This window comes from Chenopodium quinoa, unplaced genomic scaffold, assembly GCF_001683475.1.
Source record: "Chenopodium quinoa cultivar QQ74 unplaced genomic scaffold, ASM168347v1, whole genome shotgun sequence".
Classification (NCBI taxonomy): domain Eukaryota; kingdom Viridiplantae; phylum Streptophyta; class Magnoliopsida; order Caryophyllales; family Amaranthaceae; genus Chenopodium; species Chenopodium quinoa.
In genome coordinates, this window is record NW_018743863.1 from 514649 (window position 1) to 534072 (window position 19424).

Below are 19424 nucleotides of genomic sequence, written 5' to 3' on the forward strand. Positions count from 1 at the left end.
CCGAGCCTCCATGCCTCGGACACGAGTAAGACCTCCGTCCCTCTTAATAGACAAAAATGAAGAAATGATCAGTGATGTAAAAAGAAAAGTACAGAAATGAAAACATTCAAGTATAAACATACCACATGGATGCTATTCGAACTACTCCGACAGCTCTCACAACGCCGTAACTTGATAATACAGTACTTCAGGGCGTCAATAACACGCATCATGCTCATCACGTCTGGACGTTGAACCTGGAAGCAAAAACATTAAGTCAGTAACAAGTAATATCAAACAAAGCTAAAACTTCACCTGAAAACTTACCGGATCGAAGTCCTCTGGATAAGACTCCTGGGCCTGTCTATAGCCCTCCCGCACGTCGGCGATATGCCTCTCGACCATACCAATCAGCCTTGGATAGCGAACCGACTAGGATGGGATCTGAAGCCTCCCACTACGACGACCGGTCACCTAAAACATGATCGAATAATCAAGTTATTCGACGATTTAAAAAAGTGACTACAATAAAAACATATCTCCCAAATATCAAACTTGAGGAAGACGTGGTGCTGGAGCCAAGTAGGAAGTAACTCCCGGGAATAGTCAGCGTCCATACGCACAAGCTCTCGCCAGGAGATCCAAAGGCGACCTTCATTGTGTTCAAGTGCCTCCAGCGTACGCACATGCAACATCGATGAAGGTGGAAGTATTGTCATCACAAAGCGATCAGTACTATGCTGTCGGGTCACTCGCTCCCCCATATACCAAATAGGGCGTGTAGTGCTAAAGAAAATAGCACGGTACGTCGAGAGATCCAAAGCCTCTAGAAGATTAGCAAGGTTGACCCAAGGACAGTAAATAAATCTCGATTGGAACCTGAAAATACAAAAACAGAGTGAATGCCAAGGTATAGTGACAAGATAAGGAGAATAGAACAAAGAGGCGGTCCTTACACCAACAGCGGTGGTTTCCCGACGCAATAGCCCACGAAGACCCGCCACTGACTCCACGCGAGACTCACCCCGCTGGCGCCAGCTCGCGCCAATGGGAAAATCACGAACTACTCCCTAATGTCGTCGAGGATCCAATCCCGGAAGTACTCGTAGAACCATAGTTGTAAGAAGAATAATCTATGAGTTCACGAACCAAAGAAGAAAATCAAAACATAAGAAAAGGGATCATCACCTCTACAACCTTCTAGAGACCACAGACAGTGACAGGAGTCTAGTCGTTCAACTGCCGACAGCCCTCACGGAGCGACAAAAGTAAATCAGCATACCCCATGCCGACCTAGTTAAAGGACCCAATCTCAGCAATCCGGACTAGGGAAGGCAGGTAGCGGAGAAGTGCTCGAGAACTCTTCTCAGGAGAGAGAGTCTCAGAGATAAGAATCAAGACAAAAATTCGCACACGCTGCTCGGGCATTATCCCTACATCATTCGAAGACCAAGTAGCTCAGGTCTTTGCTGAACAGGTCGATCGGTGAAGCACAAGCAGCTAATAATGCTGAAGTCTATGGAGGTCACTGTCATCTCCCCCAATAAAAGTGAAATGTGTTGGTAATATCCTAAAAATACTCCAAGAAGGCTCGAACAATGGTCGAACCGCAGCCTCCAAACCTAGAAACCGCTGAGTAAAAGTCACTCAGACCAGTGGACTCCCACAAAGCATTGGTAGCAGGGTCCCTTGTGATACGATCGTGTAACCTAGGCATCAAATCTCCTGATCCCGAGCCGTGATGGCGAAGCACACCATCAACTAAACCAGCAAGAAAACGGTGAGAAATGTGGTTCTCGTGACAGAAAACTAACTCCACTAGGGTCCACTCGGGTGGAGTCCACCTACTCCTGCTAGTAGAAGCTCGCGGCTCGGGCTTTAAGACCTCATCCTCCTCCTCAAGTGCTGAAGGAGTGTCCTCTCTGTAGGCCAGACGCTGGCCGCGAACGGAAACGTCTCTATCTCATCAACGAGGCATGCTATTTGGTTCAAAAAAAGAAATAACATCTAAATACTTAGCATCATTTCCTAATTTATTTAGTCATTCACTCAAAACAGCTTAGGGGGCTACTTAAGGCTACATTTTCTATTATACGCTTAAATTTTACCTCATGGCTAAAAATTAGCAAAGTAATGGAATCATTTCTAGTACTTAGTTTCTCCATGACAAAATATTATTACAGTTCTCCTAGCCGCGTGATACTATGTTCTCCATGACAATGTAGTACATGTAATATAACAGAGTGTTTAGTAGTCATATAGGTCTTACTTGGGCCATTTTGTATCAAAATGCGTCCTAAAACACTTGAATTGCTCAATTCATGTAATTTCAAGCCTTAGCTGCCTATAACTAAGTAATAATGACATGTTATGAGTAACAATGAGTTGATTTGACAAGAAATATAGGAAATAGGCATTCTAGTAGTCATATAGGCCTTACTTGGGCCATTTTGGAGCAAAATGCGTCCTAAAACACATGAATTGCTCTTTTAATGTGATTTCAAGCCTTAGCCGCCTATAACTAAGTAATATTGATATGTTATGAGTAACAATGAGTTGATTTGACAAGAAATGTAGGAAATAGGCTAACTAGTAGTCATATAGGCCTTACTTGGGCCATTTTGGATCAAAATTCGTCCTAAAACCCTTGAATTGCTAAATTCATGTAATTTCAAGCCTTAGCCGCCTATAACTAAGTAATAATGACATGTTATGAGTAATAATGAGTTGATTTGACAAGAAATGTACTCTAGTAGAAAAATTGAAAAAGGCACCCCCCTTTTCCCACCGGTTTTAAAGAACCGGTGGGAAAAGTTTAAAAAAAAAAAAAAAAAGAGGGTAAAGGAATATGCCACCGGTTTAACCCAAACCGGTGGGAAAAGTAATTTCACAAATGGTTCGAATCGGTGCGCAAATTAAAAAAAAAAACCACCTTAATTATAATCGTGAAATATTCTTCTTCTTCCTTCAGTACGTTTATTTCATTCCCTGCTTCCCCTTCAATTAATCTTCCTTCTCTAGTTCTCGCCTGCTGACAAGCGCACTTTAGGGCGCGCTTTAGAGCATATTTTAGGATGATTTTGGATGTATTTGGGGCCGCTTTGGCCGATTATTACCTTGTTATGCTTACGTTCCCCATATTACGTGCTTCACGGGTTTTCGGTTTGTTTTTGATGTGTTTTCAGGTAATATCAACCGAGTTTAATCGGATCCCGAGCCCTTGATGCGTAACCGAGCTAGCCTTGACCGGAGTCCGAGGAGTTAAGGAAGTTCAAGTGCCGTGCATTGATTACATAGCACAGGCAGCACGACCGTGTTACCATAGGCACACCCGTGCTGGCCTATAAGCAAGCAACCCCAAGCAAGGCAGCACGGCCGTGCAAGCCAATAGCACGGTCGTGTCAGTATCCACGCACCCGCACGGCCGTGCAGGCCATTAGTACGGCCGTGCCAGATGTTGCACGTGCCCGTGTCAGCTTCAGTATGAGCCCCGTGCTAGAGCCTATTCAGCACGGCCGTGCCATTTTTAGCACGGCCGTGCCAAGAAGCTGCACGGTCGTGCCATATATAGCACGGCCGTGCCAATTTGAAGAAGAAATCCGGTTTACTTACTGACAAGCTAGCACGGCCGTGCTGATCCAGGGTTAACTGCGCGCTTGACTTCTCCGCATTAGAAGACGTATATAAGGCCCAACTTTAAGAGGATTCCTCAGACAGTTTTAGAGATAGTTTTGAGAGCCTTTGTAGAGAGTTATTGGAGAACGTTCTTAGTATTAGAGATTCATTTGTTTTCTTAGAGATATTTCTAGAGATTTTAGTTTTCTTGGATTGATTTGAAGCAAGATTTGCGAAGATTCTTTGTATTATTCATTGACGACGGATATCAAAGTTCTGAACTTTTCCATTGATTCGCATCAATACAATTGGTATTATTCATTCTTGTTTATTAATCAAGCTTTATTATTCCTTAATCAGAATTCATGTTTATATCTATTATGCTTTTGGAATTCATTATTGCTTTGATTATGAATATGTGTGAGTAGTCTCCTAGCTAGGGTTTCGGGATGAAACCCGGCCTAGGTAATCTATGTAATTGAGGATTGATTTTGATAAACGGATTGTGATTAAATTGATTATATGCAATTGCATGTTAATTCATTATAATAGGAGTAGCTAACCTAGAATCTTGAATTTGATTGCATGATATTCTTGATTTGAACAAGAGATTGTGAATTGAGTATTTCATTATTAAATGTGGTTTAATTATGTATCGAGTAATGTTAAGTGCATGAGAAATCCAAGCTTAGTATTGCCCGTTGTCTTCCTATCACATGATATTGATCAGACTTATAGTCTTTTCATATCCCGTTTGTCTCTGTGATTCCTTGTTGCTTAGTTACCAATGGTTAGGCGGATTCCCGTTCTCCCTAGTGTCTTAGTTTATTGATTTATTCCATCTTATTAGTATTATTTTAGAACACCATTTTCCATTGATTTCGAACTAGCTTAGGTTTAAGATTGATTTGCAATTACTCTCGTTCCTCGTGGACCGAACCTTTATTTGCCATTGTACTTGGTTATAGGGTGTTCGTATAAGTATTGTTTGATTGAGAGTTAGATTGTAGCGACCGATTTAACCCTTGTCAAAATGGCGCCGTTGCCGGGGAACGGTGTTTGTTAATTGCTTTTTGATTTATTGAGTCTAGTTCATCATAAAAAAGCACAAAAAGATTTTTCCCTTTTGGCTACACTTGTAGCCCTGCTATTTAATTGGTTTGGTTAGTGTGTATGCGCAGGTCTAAACAGAGAGAATTAATACCCTTCGATCCAGAAATCGAAAGAACTTCGAAGAGCAATCGTAAATGTCGATTGACGTCATCAAACTCTCAAGGAAAGGAACACAACACACAACAGGTTCCAATGGCAGACATACCGCGCCAACCCAATCGGCCAGCACCACGACCCCTTAAGGAGTTGGGAACTCCTGGGGCGTATAGAGCTTCAAGTGGGATTGCTCCACCCACTACTGAGGCCAATGATTTCGAGATCCGGCCGGCTATGATCACCCTCATCGAGAGAAGGCAGTTTAGTGGTGCCAAGCATGAGAGCCCTTTGGCTCATTTGAACGAATTTGAGAAGTACTGCAATACCATCAAGGTTAATGGGGTGAATCAAGAGTTTGTGAGATTGAAGCTTTTCCCCTTTTCACTTATTGGGAGAGCTCTCGAATGGTTAGAGAAGGAGGTGAAGCCGAACTCTCTACACACTTGGGATGATGTCACGACAGCATTCTTGGGAAGATTTTATTCCCAAAAGAAGACGGCCGATGCTAGAGCTTTGATCCAGGGATTTCGGCAAAGGAGTGGGGAGTCAATCTACGAAGCATGGGAAAGGTATAAGGAGTATCAAAGAGAGTGCCCACACCACGGAATCCCAACATATCAAGTTTTACAGATTTTCTATGGAGGATTGAGTCCTCAAGGGAAGACCAGTTTGGATGCGGGAGCAGGTGGCCCCATTATGAACAAAACCGAAGAAGAAGTCATTGATATCATAGAAGATGTGGTACGACACCACATGGATTGGCAAGATGGAGAGCGAGAGGCCATGAGCAAGAGTGGAGGAGCGGTCTATTCGGTAGACCATCTTAATGCAATCGGGAATTTGACATCGCAAATTGTAAATCTAGGTAAGGAAATGTCAATTATCAAAGAGAAGCTCAACGCTCCACCGCATCAAAATCTTCCATCCTATTCTAAGGGAGCAGGTATGCACTCTAACTCTAATAATATGCCTGCTGGATGTATATTCTGTGAAAACTGTGGGTCTTATGACCATGATACCTCTGCCTGTAACGTAGATTCCCAATTTCAATCCAACTATAATGATGGTAATGAGTGTGATAATGAACAAGTCAATGCCTTGTCTTATGATAATAGACCTAGGAATGACAATAACAGATATTTACCACCTAATCAAAGAGGGAACAATTATAATCAACAGGGTAATAATTCTGACTACCAACAGCAAAACCAGTGGGGAAACAGGAACCAAAGGGACCGAAATCCCCAAGGGTCTTATAATCAACATGGTAATTTTGGTAATCAGAATAATTACCAACAAAATGCAGGTAATCAAGGGCAATACAATCAGAACATGAATGCCAATAACAGGGGAAATTGGAATAACAATGGTAACAGGAACAACTTTCAAAATCAAAATCCCTAACAGTCTAATGCGCGTGGCTCCCGAGCCTCTAATGACAACTACAATGCTCAAGGACCATCGCAAAGGACTAGTTTGGAGGAGATGATGGAAGCACAAACCAAAATGTTCAACACTTTCATGGCCACCAGTGACAAAAAGTTTAATGAAGTGATGACACATAATAAAATGCTTGAAACCCAGATTTCTCAGTTGGCTAGTGCTATAAAGGATGGGGTTGGAGTGTCAAAACTCCCACCTCAAGGTATTGACCCAAAAACTCTGTAAATGCTATCACCACTAGGAGTGGAAAGACATTGAGGGGGAGCGATGAAGTAGTACCCCCTAGGAGTCAATCTGTGACTACACCTAACACTGATACTGTTATAGAGAGTGAGGAGGAGAGGACCGGAGAGAATGATAAAACTGTAGAGGTCTTAAATGAAAAGGAAGTACACAAGTCAAAGAACCCAATCTATTGCAAAAACTTCCTTACCCCCATAAGTTTGTGAGACATAAGTTGGATGTTCAATTCGGTAAGTTTTTAGATACTTTGAAGCAAATTCACCTTTCCATACCATTCACCGACGCTATAAAACAAATGCCTAACTATGCTAGGTTTTTGAAAGATATTTTGAGTGGCAGGAGGAATTGTGATGGGGTGGAAACTGTTAACCTCACCGCGAATTGTAGTGCAATCATCATGAACAAGATGCCTCCCAAATTGGGAGACCCAGGTAATTTCTCAATCCCTTGTGCTATTAATAAAATGAAAATTGATAATGCATTATGTGATCTTGGGGCTAGTGTTAGTCTTATGCCATATTCTGTATATCAAAGATTAGGGGTAGGAGAACTTCTTCCTACCAACATTACCCTACAGTTAGCTGATCGTTCGATCAAATTTCCTAAGGGTAAGGTAGAAGATGTTCCCCTACGAGTTGGGAAATTTGTGATACCTGTGGATTTTGTAGTTTTGGAAATGGATGAAGATAATCATATACTTATTATTCTTGGGCGACCTTTCCTAGCTACCTCTGGTGCTCTCATTGATGTGAAGAGTGCCAAGATTTCTTTAAAGGTAGGAGAGGAGGTCCTTGAATTTGATCTGAACAAAAGCATACAATATCCTTTGTCTACTTCCGAAAACTGCATGATGATTGACACTATTGATTCGATTGTCTCTAGTATGCATACACTATTGCTTTCTACTAACCATGATCTTGAGCCAAGTGATACCGATGAGAGCAGGTACATAGAGGAGCAAATGCTAGAGGAAGATGATGGTGATAACGGTTTCAAGGAAATTACACCCATGTATGCACTTGCTAAGGCCACCACAAAAGAGGTAAACGAGGCCCCTAAGGTAGAATTGAAACCTCTACCATCACATCTAAGGTACGAATTTCTTGGCCCTGATTCAACTTATCCTGTCATTGTGAATTCTTCTTTAGATGCGGATCAAACTCGGAAGTTGTGTGATGTATTGAGAGAGCATCAAAGTGCCATAGGCTATACCATTGATAACCTCAAGGGTATTAGCCCCGCTATATGTATGCATCACATAACTCTCGAGGATGGTGCGAGGCCTTCTGTTGAGAGGCAGAGGAAACTCAATCCTCAAATGGGGGAGGTGGTGAAGAAAGAGATCACCAAACTTCTTGATGCAAGTATCATCTTCCCCATTTCAAGCTCTAGATGGGTTTCCCCTGTGCATGTTGTCCCTAAGAAGGGGGGAATGACTGTAGTTGAGAATGAGAATGGTGAGCTCATCTCAACTAGAACGGTGACCGGCTGGCGGATGTGCATAGACTATAGACGTCTAAACGCATCTACTAAAAAGGACCATTTTCCCCTCCCTTTTATTGATCAAATGCTCGAAAGACTAACTAGGCACAAGTATTATTGCTTTCTTGACGGTTATTCGGGGTTTTTTCCAAATACCTATAAACCCGGATGACCAAGAGAAGACGACTTTTACTTGTCCATATGGTACTTTTGCCTACAGGAGAATGCCTTTTGGACTTTGCAATGCACCGGGCACCTTTCAACGGTGTATGATGAGCATTTTTGGGGACATGTTGGAGGCCGAGATGGAGGTTTTCATGGACGATTTTTTCTGTTGGGGGAGCCTCCTTTGATGATTGCCTAGTGAACTTGGGGAAGTGCCTACAACGGTGCGAGAGAGTGAATTTAGTCCTGAACTGGGAGAAGTGTCACTTCATGGTTGAAGAAGGTATTGTCCTCGGTCACAAGATCTCAAATGCAGGCATAGAGGTGGACAAAGCAAAGGTTGAAGTTATAGCAAAGCTACCACCACCGGTCAATGCAAAAGGGGTAAGACAATTCCTAGGGCATGCGGGGTTCTACCGGCGATTCATAAAAGATTTCTCTCTTATAGCCAAGCCTTTGACTGCCTTATTGCAAAAGGAAGTCGACTTCAAGTTCGACAAAGAGTGCCTACAAGCTTTTAACACACTTAAGAAAGCTTTGATTTTGGCACCGATTGTGCAAGGACCACGGTGGGATCTACCTTTTGAGTTGATGTGCGATGCTAGTGATACGGCTATTGGAGGTGTTCTTGGGCAACGAGTTGAGAAGAGGGTTCACGTGATCTATTACATGTCCAAGACCTTAAATGAAGCACAAAGGAACTACTCCACTACAGAGAAAGAGTTCCTAGACATTGTTCATGCATTTGAGAAATTTTGGGACTACCTCATTGGTTCCAACACGATTGTTTATACCGACCATGCTGCCATCAAGTACCTAATTTCGAAGAAGGAATCCAAACCACGCCTCCTCCGATGGGTCCTCTCTTTACAACAATTTCATGTGGAGATCCGGGACAAGAAGGGAGCCGAGAATGTGGTTGCGGATCACCTTTCGCGCATGGAGAGGGAGCAACAAGAAGATGATGGGCTGCCCATTTGTGATGAGTTGAAGGATGATGTTTTATACCTCCTCAAGGAGAAGATTCTACCATGGTTTGCGGATTTGGTAAACTACTTGGCTTGTGAGGAGTTTCCCCCCGATTACTCCAAGAACCAACGGAAGAAGATTAGGAGAGATGCAAGGCATTACATATGGGATGATCCAATTTTGTTCAAGAGAGGTGTAGATGGTCTCCTAAGAAGGTGCGTTCCGGAGGAAGAAGTTCATAGTGTGTTGAAAATGTGCCACTCCGACCCTTGCGGAGGTCACATGGGGGCTAATAAGACAGCCCAAAAGGTTTTGCAATGTGGGCTATGGTGGCCCCATATCTTTAGGGACGCGTGGGCATTTTTGAAGACTTGCGATGCTTGCCAACGGAGTGGAAACATTTCCAAGAAGAATGAAATGCCTCAAAAACCCATACTTGAACTTGAGATCTTTGATGTGTGGGGCATTGACTTTATGGGACCCTTCCCTTCCTCCCGTGGGAACCAATACATACTTGTGGCTGTGGATTACATGTCTAAGTGGGTGGAAGCAATTGCCTCCCCTACAAATGATCAAATGGTGGTGGTGAAACTCTTCAAGAAGATTATATTTCCAAGGTTCGGGGTTCCTAGGGCGGTTATAAGTGACAACGGGTCACACTTTGTGCATGGGGCCTTTCAAAGGATGCTTCGAAAGAATGGAGTACATCAAAGGTTCGGGACAACCTATCACCCTCAATCTAGTGGGCAAGCGGAAGTCTCCAATCGACAGATAAAGTCCATCCTTGAGACGACAGTGGCGAAGAATAGGAAAGATTGGTCCGATAAGCTTGATGATGCACTTTGGGCATACCGGACTGCTTTCAAGACCCCAATAGGCACCACCCCATACCGCTTGATCTACGAGAAAGCATGTCACCTCCCGGTCGAACTAGAGCACCGCGCTCAATGGGCTATCAAGAAGATAAATTTTGATCTAGCAAGCGCGGGAGAGCAACGGATGTTGGACCTTCATGAATTGGAGGAGCTTCGGATGGACGCATATGACAGTGCGAACCTATACAAGTCCCGATCTAAGGAGTTCCATGACCGGAAGATAGAGCGGAAGGTGTTCAATGTTGGTGACAAAGTCCTCTTATATAACTCTAGGATGAAGCTCTTCCCCGGTAAGTTGATGTCAAGATGGAGGGGTCCATTCACTGTCAAAGATGTTTTCCCTTCCGGTGCGGTTGAGCTTTATGATTCTAGTGGGTTGCAATCCTTCGTGGTTAATGGGCAAAGGTTGAAGACATACTATGAGGGAGCCATGTTGGTGTGATAGATGTGTTCGAATGCGGTCACAAGAGTTGAATGTGACCACGTCAAGCTATCGACGTTAAACTTAGCGCTTCCGGGAGGCAACCTGATTTTCTTGCTTTTACTAGAGTAGTTTCTTTTGTTTTGTAGTTGGTTTAGCTCCTAATTTGTGTGAGTTTTGTGTGCTCTTGTGTGTTTTTGTGCAGGTAGAAGATTGGTTAGAAGTCGGAATGAAGAGAGTGATGCGTGCCTTGAAGGAAAAGAAAACCTGCAGACTGCAGCAGACAGCACGGCCGTGCCAAAATCTGCACAGCCGTGCCAAACCTCAAAAGCCCACTGACATTCTAGCACGGCCGTGCCATTTTCAGCACGGCCGTGTCAAGTACTAGCACGGCCGTGCTAATTTTAGCACGGCCGTGCCATCTGAAATTCAATTTCGCAAAAAGCCTGCCAAGCTAACACGGCCATGCCAAACCTCAGCACGGCCGTGCCAGTTATAGCACGGCCGTGCAGCGCGGGTTCCGGATAGTTTTTCGTGTTTTTTTAAACACGATTTCACTCAAAATCTCTCATTATTCCCCAACTCTCTAACACTCTTTCCTACCCTTTTTCTCTCTAAACTAACCCAAACCCCCAACCTCCTCCCTCAATTCCTCAAATCAAACCCTAATTCCCCATATTCTTATTTCAAGATCTCGGCACCCTCCTTGCATTGGAGCATTTTTCAAGTGATTGGACGCAAAATTCGGCCCTCTTTGAGCTCACCACAACTCCACTTCGTGGAGTCCTCGGTGAATTCGTTCTTAAACTCATTGATTTTCGCAATTTTTGTCCAATTTCATTCGTTTTATTGAATATTTGTTGTTGAATTGTGCTTTATTGTTGCAAGTTTGGGTGAATTAGTAGTGTTAGGGTAGTACATTGCATGCTAGGATAGTTTCTTGCTTGTTAATTGGTATATTGTGCTTAATTTCTTGAATCAAACATGCCTAGAACAAAGACATCGACTAGGAGACCGGGTCGGGACGATGCATCCTCATCCATGGTTCCACCCACGGTGGACACCATGGGTATTGTTTTTAATAACTCGTCCTTTTTGGACAAATTTGTAGGATTATCCCACCGACCGATCCGGCCTACCAAGTTCTACGACCCTTTAGCCGCTAGGGCTTTCGGGATCGAAAGTGACATGGTTCAACTATTTTCATTTACCAACTTTGATTCTTTCCTTACCATGCATGCTCTCACTTACAAGAGGCTTACCCTCGAATTTTTGTCTTCTTTGTACGTGCATTGGGATGAGAATAACTCACCCCGGTACTTGTCCTTTCAACTAATGAACTCGGGCACCATTCAAATGTCGGTGGCCCAAGTTAATGCCGCCTTTGGGTGGACATCCGACCTGAAATATGGTCCTAAGGATGGCCACTCAAAACACTACAACTCCGGGTTGTTTTGGCGGCAAATCACGGGGAAAATGGATAGAGATCCCCGTAGGGATAAGGCGACTTACATCGTCAATCCCGCCTTTCGGTTGTCCCACAGGACCTTCTCCTCTACTATCTTTGCTAGAGGAGATAGTTCGGGTGTAGTCTCCATTAGGGAGTTACAGTTTATTTGGCACCTCACCCGTGGGGACGGGCGTCTAGACATGGGAGCGTGGTTACTAGACCACCTCGACGGTGTAGCCCGGGGTAGGGGTGATATTACTATCGGTGGCATGATCACCATTCTTGTGCAATATAATGGGATTGATTTTTCTAAATTGCAGGCTATCCCAGGCACTACGAGGCTTGATATGCGCACCTTGAGAGCCATGCAGTGGCTTGAAGGGACATCCCAGCCGGATTGCTATTTGTGGCTCGTAGCAGGCAAGCCATACGCCTACTTGCCCGATCCGGAGAGGACGGTGGTTTACAAAAAAGACAACTGGATCTTCGACCCCGACTTCGCCTGGCACGAGGACGGAGGCACGGAGTATGTAGACCGCAATCCCCAGCCTCACTAGGGGGATGAGCAGGCCCACGGGGGCCAAGGAGGTGACGATGCTGATGATGATGATGATGACGAGGAGGGTGGCCCGGATGCGGCCCAGCAGATCCCGGCGCAAGACTTCGCCTGGCTCTGCCAAGGAATGGAAGATTTGAAGCTTGAGGTAGCGGATTTGCGCCGGTCGAACGAGGATATGACCTCCGCCTTCAGAGACCTGAAGAGGAGTGTTGATGATATGGCCTCCCGTTTCCCTTATGGCCCGGGCGGGCCTAGCTCGTGATCCCTTTCCCTTTCCTTACTATTGTAAGTCCTTGATGTATAAACATTGAGGACAATGTTTGATTCTAGCTTGGGGGGGGGGGTCTTACTTGTATTCATTCTAAAACAAAAAAAAAAAAAAAAAAAAAGATTTACTGCTTTCCTAGACTAACCTTAACTTGTTTGCTAGTATGTCTTTCCTTTTTGCAGATTGGGAACATTCGAGACGCGGCATGAGTTTGAAGAACGATGCTATGGCCGTCAATTGGAGCTCCCGGGAAGCAAATTTGGTGAGATCTTTTTTTTTTTTTTGTGTGCTTAGGATAGTTTAGTTTAGGAAGAAGTTGAATGGTTCGAGGATGTTTGATCGGTTCTAAGGAACCTAGGATCGTTGATGTTGATATCATTCGATCACTTGTTTGTCGATTGGGATTTTATGTGATTTTTATGCCTCGTTATGTGCCTTTCAACTTATTCAGTTGGCTTAGTCGTACATATGTTTGTGTTAGATAGGAAAAGCTTCTGCTATGAGGATGTGTGGTTTAGCTTATATGATATGCCTCGTAGTCTTTTCCTATGTTTTTGGATCATAATAAACTTGTCTAATTGCAAAATTTTGGAATATTGTTCATGTTGGATTCGAAATGTGAATGAATGTGTATGGAATGTCTATTTCCTTTTAAGCCAGTGATGAATACACAGTTCGAGTCTATTGTTGATCAATGTGGACGAGTCTAGACGAAGGGTAGAAATAGAACACTTTTGTCATGTGAAACTCTATGCCTTTGGGCTGTGGTAAGATGGAGTCGCTTCCCGGTTGTGGATTTGACCCCCTTGATTGGTAGTTGCTTTATTTGTTAGATCCCGTGAGGTTTATTTGTTCTAGCCTTCATCATTATTGTTGAGTGGCATATTTGGATCCTTGATTACGCATTTTTCGATCTTTGTGTTGACTAGTAGCTCCCGAGACCGACTTGACACTTTTAAGGGAGGAAGAGGGCACCTTTTTCATTTTTCTTATTTTGTTCCTTTTGTTTTGTTACAAATTGATTTTCTTTTTACATCATCTTACTTGCTAACCATGTTGAGCTTTAATTCCATTCTTGGTTAACCGTGTTACAAACCCGATGGCCAATGTTTTACCAACTCTTAGTTGTGAAGCGTTTACCTAGATAGGTTTGTTGAGCTTATTGTTTACTAATCAAGAAATAAAGTTTGATAGTTGGTTTGAGCAGGTGTGAAAGTGAGCCTAATTGTAAATATGTAATGTGAAAGTCATTTTGCCATCAATAAAAAAAAAGAAAAAAAAAAAGAAGAAGAGAAAAGCCGTCCGAATTGTGAAAAAGGCAAGGACACATAAGTAAAGTTTTGAAGTTTGAAAGAGGTCATTTGAGTGTGTATTATATGGATAATTTGGGATGTGTAAGAATGTGAATCAATGAGATTGTGGAAAGTGAATTACATCTTTTGAACTATTGTTTTTGAGAATTGTGGTTCTTGCGCTTCATTTAGGAATTAACCCCACTTTTTTAAATTGTTTTCACCTACCTTACCCATTGCCAATACATTACAACCCTTTTAAGACCCTTAGACTTTAGAGGTGTTCGGTTCTCAAACGGTGGAGGGAGATACCTTTCAACCCTATGGAAATATTATGCGTAATCGAGATGTCGGGATACCTTTGTTATTTCCTCAAAACATCACTTCTTCCGGTTCCTTCGAGGAATCACGAGGGGCCAATTAGGGTGGTGATTTGAAGCAAAAGGGGAGGACGTGGCCGGTTTGGTCGGGTTTAGAGGGAAGCATGATTTCTTTGTTCTCTATGCTTGGTTTAGGTCTTGTTCGCATTTGATCAACGATATCTTGGATTGTGTGTCTCGTTGCTTGTTTGAGTGAGTTTTCCTTCCGTGCATGGTTGTTCTAAGTAGGATCCATTGATTTCATTCCGTGCTTAATTTGATTTGTTCGCAATGGCATAGTTTATTTGATCTTGTGTGTGTTTCCCTTGGTTTTTGCTCGAGGACTAGCAAAAGTGTAGCTTGGGGGGTTTTGACAAGCGCACTTTAGGGCGCGCTTTAGAGCATATTTTAGGATGATTTTGGATGTATTTGGGGCCTCTTTGGCCGATTATTACCTTGTTATGCTTAAGTTCCCCATATTACGTGCTTCACGGGTTTTCGGTTTGTTTTTGATGTGTTTTCAGGTAATATCAACCGAGTTTAATCGGATCCCGAGCCCTTGATGCGTAACCGAGCTAGCCTTGACCGGAGTCCGAGGAGTTAAGGAAGTTCAAGTGCCGTGCATTGATTACATAGCACAGGCAGCACGACCGTGTTACCATAGGCACACCCGTGCTGGCCTATAAGAAAGCAACCCCAGGCAAGGCAGCACGGCCGTGCAAGCCAATAGCACGGCCGTGTCAGTATCCACGCACCCGCACGGCCGTGCAGGCCATTAGCACGGCCGTGCCAGATGTTGCACGTGCCCGTGCCAGCTTCAGTATGAGCCCCGTGCTAGAGCATATTCAGCACGGTCGTGCCATTTTTAGCACGGCCGTGCCAGGAAGCTGCACGGCCGTGCCATATATAGCACGGCCGTGCCAATTTGAAGAAGAAATCCGGTTTACTTACTGACAAGCTAGCACGGCCGTGCCAAATACAGCACGGCCGTGCTGATCCAGGGTTAACTGCGCGCTTGACTTCTCCGCATTAGAAGACGTATATAAGGCCCAACTTTAAGAGGATTCCTCAGACAGTTTTAGAGATAGTTTTGAGAGCCTTTGTAGAGAGTTATTGGAGAACGTTCTTAGTATTAGAGATTCATTAGTTTTCTTAGAGATATTTCTAGAGATTTTAGTTTTCTTGGATTGATTTGAAGCAACATTTGCGAAGATTCTTTGTATTATTCATTGACGACGGATATCAAAGTTCTAAACTTTTCCTTTGATTCGCATCAATACAATTGGTATTATTCATTCTTGTTTATTAATCAAGCTTTATTATTCCTTAATCAGAATTCATGTTTATATCTATTATGCTTTTGGAATTCATTATTGCTTTGATTATGAATATGTGTGAGTAGTCTCCTAGCTAGGGTTTCGGGATGAAACCCGGCCTAGGTAATCTATGTAATTGAGGATTGATTTTGATAAACGGATTGTGATTAAATTGATTATATGCGATTGCATGTTAATTCATTATAATAGGAGTAGCTAACCTAGAATCTTGAATTTGATTGCATGATATTCTTGATTTGAACAAGAGATTGTGAATTGAGTATTTCATTATTGAATGTGGTTTGATTATGTATTGAGTAATGTTAAGTGCATGAGAAATCCAAGCTTAGTATTGCCCGTTGTCTTCCTATCACATGATATTGATCAGACTTATAGTCTTTTCATATCCCGTTTGTCTCTGTGATTCCTTGTTGCTTAGTTACCAATGGTTAGGCGGATTCCCGTTCTCCCTAGTGTCTTAGTTTATTGATTTATTTCATCTTATTAGTATTATTTTAGAACACCATTTTCCATTGATTTCGAACTAGCTTAGGTTTAAGATTTATTTGCAATTACTCTCGTTCCTCGTGGACCGAACCTTTATTGCCATTGTACTTGGTTATAGGGTGTTCGTATAAGTATTGTTTGATTGAGAGTTAGATTGTAGCGACCGATTTAACCCTTGTCACCTGCCCTCACCATGGCTCTCCTTCACGCATAGGTTGTCCTCCATTGAAGCGCATTCTGGGCTTTCTCACCTCCATTGCCGCGCAACTCCTCTCTTTCTCTCCATATATAGCTATATCCTCCATTGAAGCGCATACTGTCGAGCTTTCTGACCTCCATTGAAGCGCATTTCAAGCTTTCCAACTCCATTGTAGCAGCTTCGAGGTAAGAAATATTTCGTGGTCTTCCTAGTCTATTGAATAGCTTCGCAATCTAGGGTTAGTCGTTGATTTAGGATTTTCTGTTCTTTGTGGTTTGCTTTGAGATTTTGGGTGGATTATGCAAAGAAGCTCATAAATTACAAACATTGACTTCCTCAACTTGTTAGCTAGGGTTTTTCATTGAAGCGCGCACGGCTCTACCTCCACCACAACGGCCTCCTTATCACGGCAGCAGGGCCTTCTTTTTCTAGGGTTTATCGTCAATTCCCCCCTTTTTCTTTGATCTTTTTTGTTCGATATTTTTTTATTATTGAAGATTTCTTGTGTACTATGTGTGTTAGTGTGTGATTGTTGTTTGTTTTTGTTTCTTTGAGATGTACTGGTACAACTGTTAGTGTGTGATGAAACATGATTGATTGAAATTATGTTGTTCAAGCTTGATGGTATGTCTCTTTTCTCAACATTGATTGAATTTATATGATGAATCAAGTGTTGTGTTTGGTATCTGAATCGTATTTGTTCTTCATGGTTTTCAGCGAAGAGCTGAGTTGAAGGGGAGGGTTAGATGAGCTTTGAAGCACTCGTAGTCAATTGAATTGCGCACTAAGGATGTAAGTGTGATATTGCACTTATGTGTATTTGATATTTGATCTTGTGGAAATTGTTGTCAAAATTAAAATCAGTGTACCTGTTACAATGTTGTATTGTTTGTTTGTTATATTATTAGTTTAATTAAAGCAGGGCCCGGGGGGGGGGGGGGGTAGTGTTGTGGTATACTTCCTCCACGGCTCTGCTCCTTTAACAACTTGTACGTTTTGCATGGAGATAAGGAGAGTAAAAAAATAGAGATTAGAGTGGGTGAGTGAGTGGATCCTGGATGCAGGGGTCCAACTCAAAGGAAATGTAGAGAGGACAACTTACAAATGTTAACTTGTTAGCTTGGAAGATGCTAGCTTGTTAGGAGGATAGGAGAGTAATTTCAAGGTATTGCAATGCGTGTACATATATATCAGTATATGCTGTATATATATAAATGCATAGCATTCTCTCTTCATTGACAAGCAATATAATGACATTACATACCAACTGCTACTTTTGTTGCTGAGAAAGAAGCTTGGCGTAGAAAAGCAATCCAAGAACGGGTGCAAGACTTCCGAGACTTCACTGGAATCCCCATTACAAGTCACATTGTCTCAATTATAGTGGGAAGTGAAGAGAATTCCTTGCTAGCCAGTCGGTATGTACTCCTTTGCCCTTCTATTTTCCATAGTTATAAGCAGTTTTGACTTTTCTTAAGCCTTGTCATCCTGCAGGTATGCTGAAATCTGGATTTCATGTCACTGCAATTAGACCACCAACAGTCCCTCCTAATTCTTGCAGGTTTTTCAGATTTCACTTCCGCCTTTTAGTTTCTTCCTACCATTCGATATACCGGGGTTAGATTTTCTGTTTGAGTTGGCTTACTCATATGTTGTGTTCTTTATTTGTAGACTGAGAATAACTTTGAGCGCTGCTAATCATGCTTCTTATGCGTTAATAGTTATTTTCAGAAGAATCCTTCACCTACTAGTTGTGATTTTGGGGGTGCTGCTCAGCTAGTCAACACTAATCCTAGTAAGTTTTCTTGCTTAAATAAGTTTTTTTTTCCATTTTAATTTTTTATGATTTTTGCATAATTTAAGCATGTTTAGTTATAGTGTGTCGATGCAATCAGTTTAGTTGCTAAAATTAGCATTTTGTTTTAGAGTAACATGTTAAACTCATAACTCGATTCTTTTTTTTTTCTTTTTTTTTTTGTGTTTTGTGTGTGTGTGCGTATCTCTTAGTGGCTTCTCATGTATTGTAAATCTTCATATTATTACATATCTGGGGTGTTTGAACATATTCAACATTGTGTGTGAGAGATGAAGAGAAAGGGGAAGAGAGGATTTTTTTTAGATCGTCTTCCTGTTGACATTGTTTCTACATGTATTTAAACCTTTCCCCCCCTTTTATTAACTGTATTTTACATGTGGTCAGTCAAGGGTCAAAATTAGTTCTCGAGGGAAGACACAATGCTGATACAGGATGATCTGAGCTGAGACTGAGAGGAAATGCTTAGGTAACAGACCAGCTTATTGTACTTTTATGTAAATTTCATAAAACTTTTATGAAAGTTGTAATGGTGATTTTGCTTTTTCAGGAGTAAAGGTCGCTGCACTCGACTAACGCTATGATCGAAATGCTTCTAATGCAAGCTTAATTAGTCTTAGTCTGCCTGAGAGCCTTTTGCATGTCCATGTTGTTTGTGCTTATGTAACATTGCATGTTATTTTTTTTTGATGAAAATTGTAATATTATAGCCTTTTATAATAAAAATATGTAACTTAATATATATGTTAGTGTTTTTATATCAATTTAAGTGAAAAAAATGCAAACAAAAAAAATTATTTTTTATTTTTTTGGGGTACTTTTAGCACCGGTTTTAGAACAGAACCGATGCTAAAAACTTTTTTTATAATTTTTTTGGGACTTTTGGCACCGGTTCAAATCAAGAACCGGTGCCTAAAGTAAGGTTTTCGCACCGATTTTTACTCAGAACCGGTGCGAAAAGTCCTTTTCCCACCGGTTTTAAACCGGTGCAAAATCTATGGGGTTTTAGCACCCTCCAAATCCAACCCGGTTCAAAACCGGTGCGAAATGGGGGGTTTGAACTGGTGGGGAATTCATATTTTCGCCTAGTGGTAGGAAATAGGCATCCTAGTAGTCATATAGGCCTTACTTGGGCCATTTTGGATCAAAATGCGTCCTACATCCCTTGAAGTGCTCTTTTCATGTGATTTCAAGCCTTAGCCTCCTATAACTAAGTAATATTGACATGTTATGGGAAAGGATGAGTTCAGTTGATAAGAA

At 42.2% G+C, this 19424-nt stretch overlaps 1 long non-coding RNA gene across 3 annotated transcripts; it reads left to right on the forward strand.

Annotated features, from left to right (window-relative positions):
- The first annotated feature begins 16339 nt into the window (after positions 1 to 16339).
- Positions 16340 to 18884, forward strand: LOC110686499. 3 transcript variants are annotated; one of them, XR_002504224.1, is made up of 6 exons: positions 16340 to 16536; positions 16700 to 17769; positions 17846 to 17912; positions 18023 to 18146; positions 18552 to 18633; positions 18715 to 18884. It is a non-coding gene; the product is annotated as an uncharacterized LOC110686499 (long non-coding RNA). The 3 variants fall into 3 exon arrangements; XR_002504225.1 differs by having other exon boundaries at positions 16704 to 17769; XR_002504223.1 differs by lacking the exon at positions 16340 to 16536 and having other exon boundaries at positions 16544 to 17769.
- The last annotated feature ends 540 nt before the right edge of the window (positions 18885 to 19424 follow it).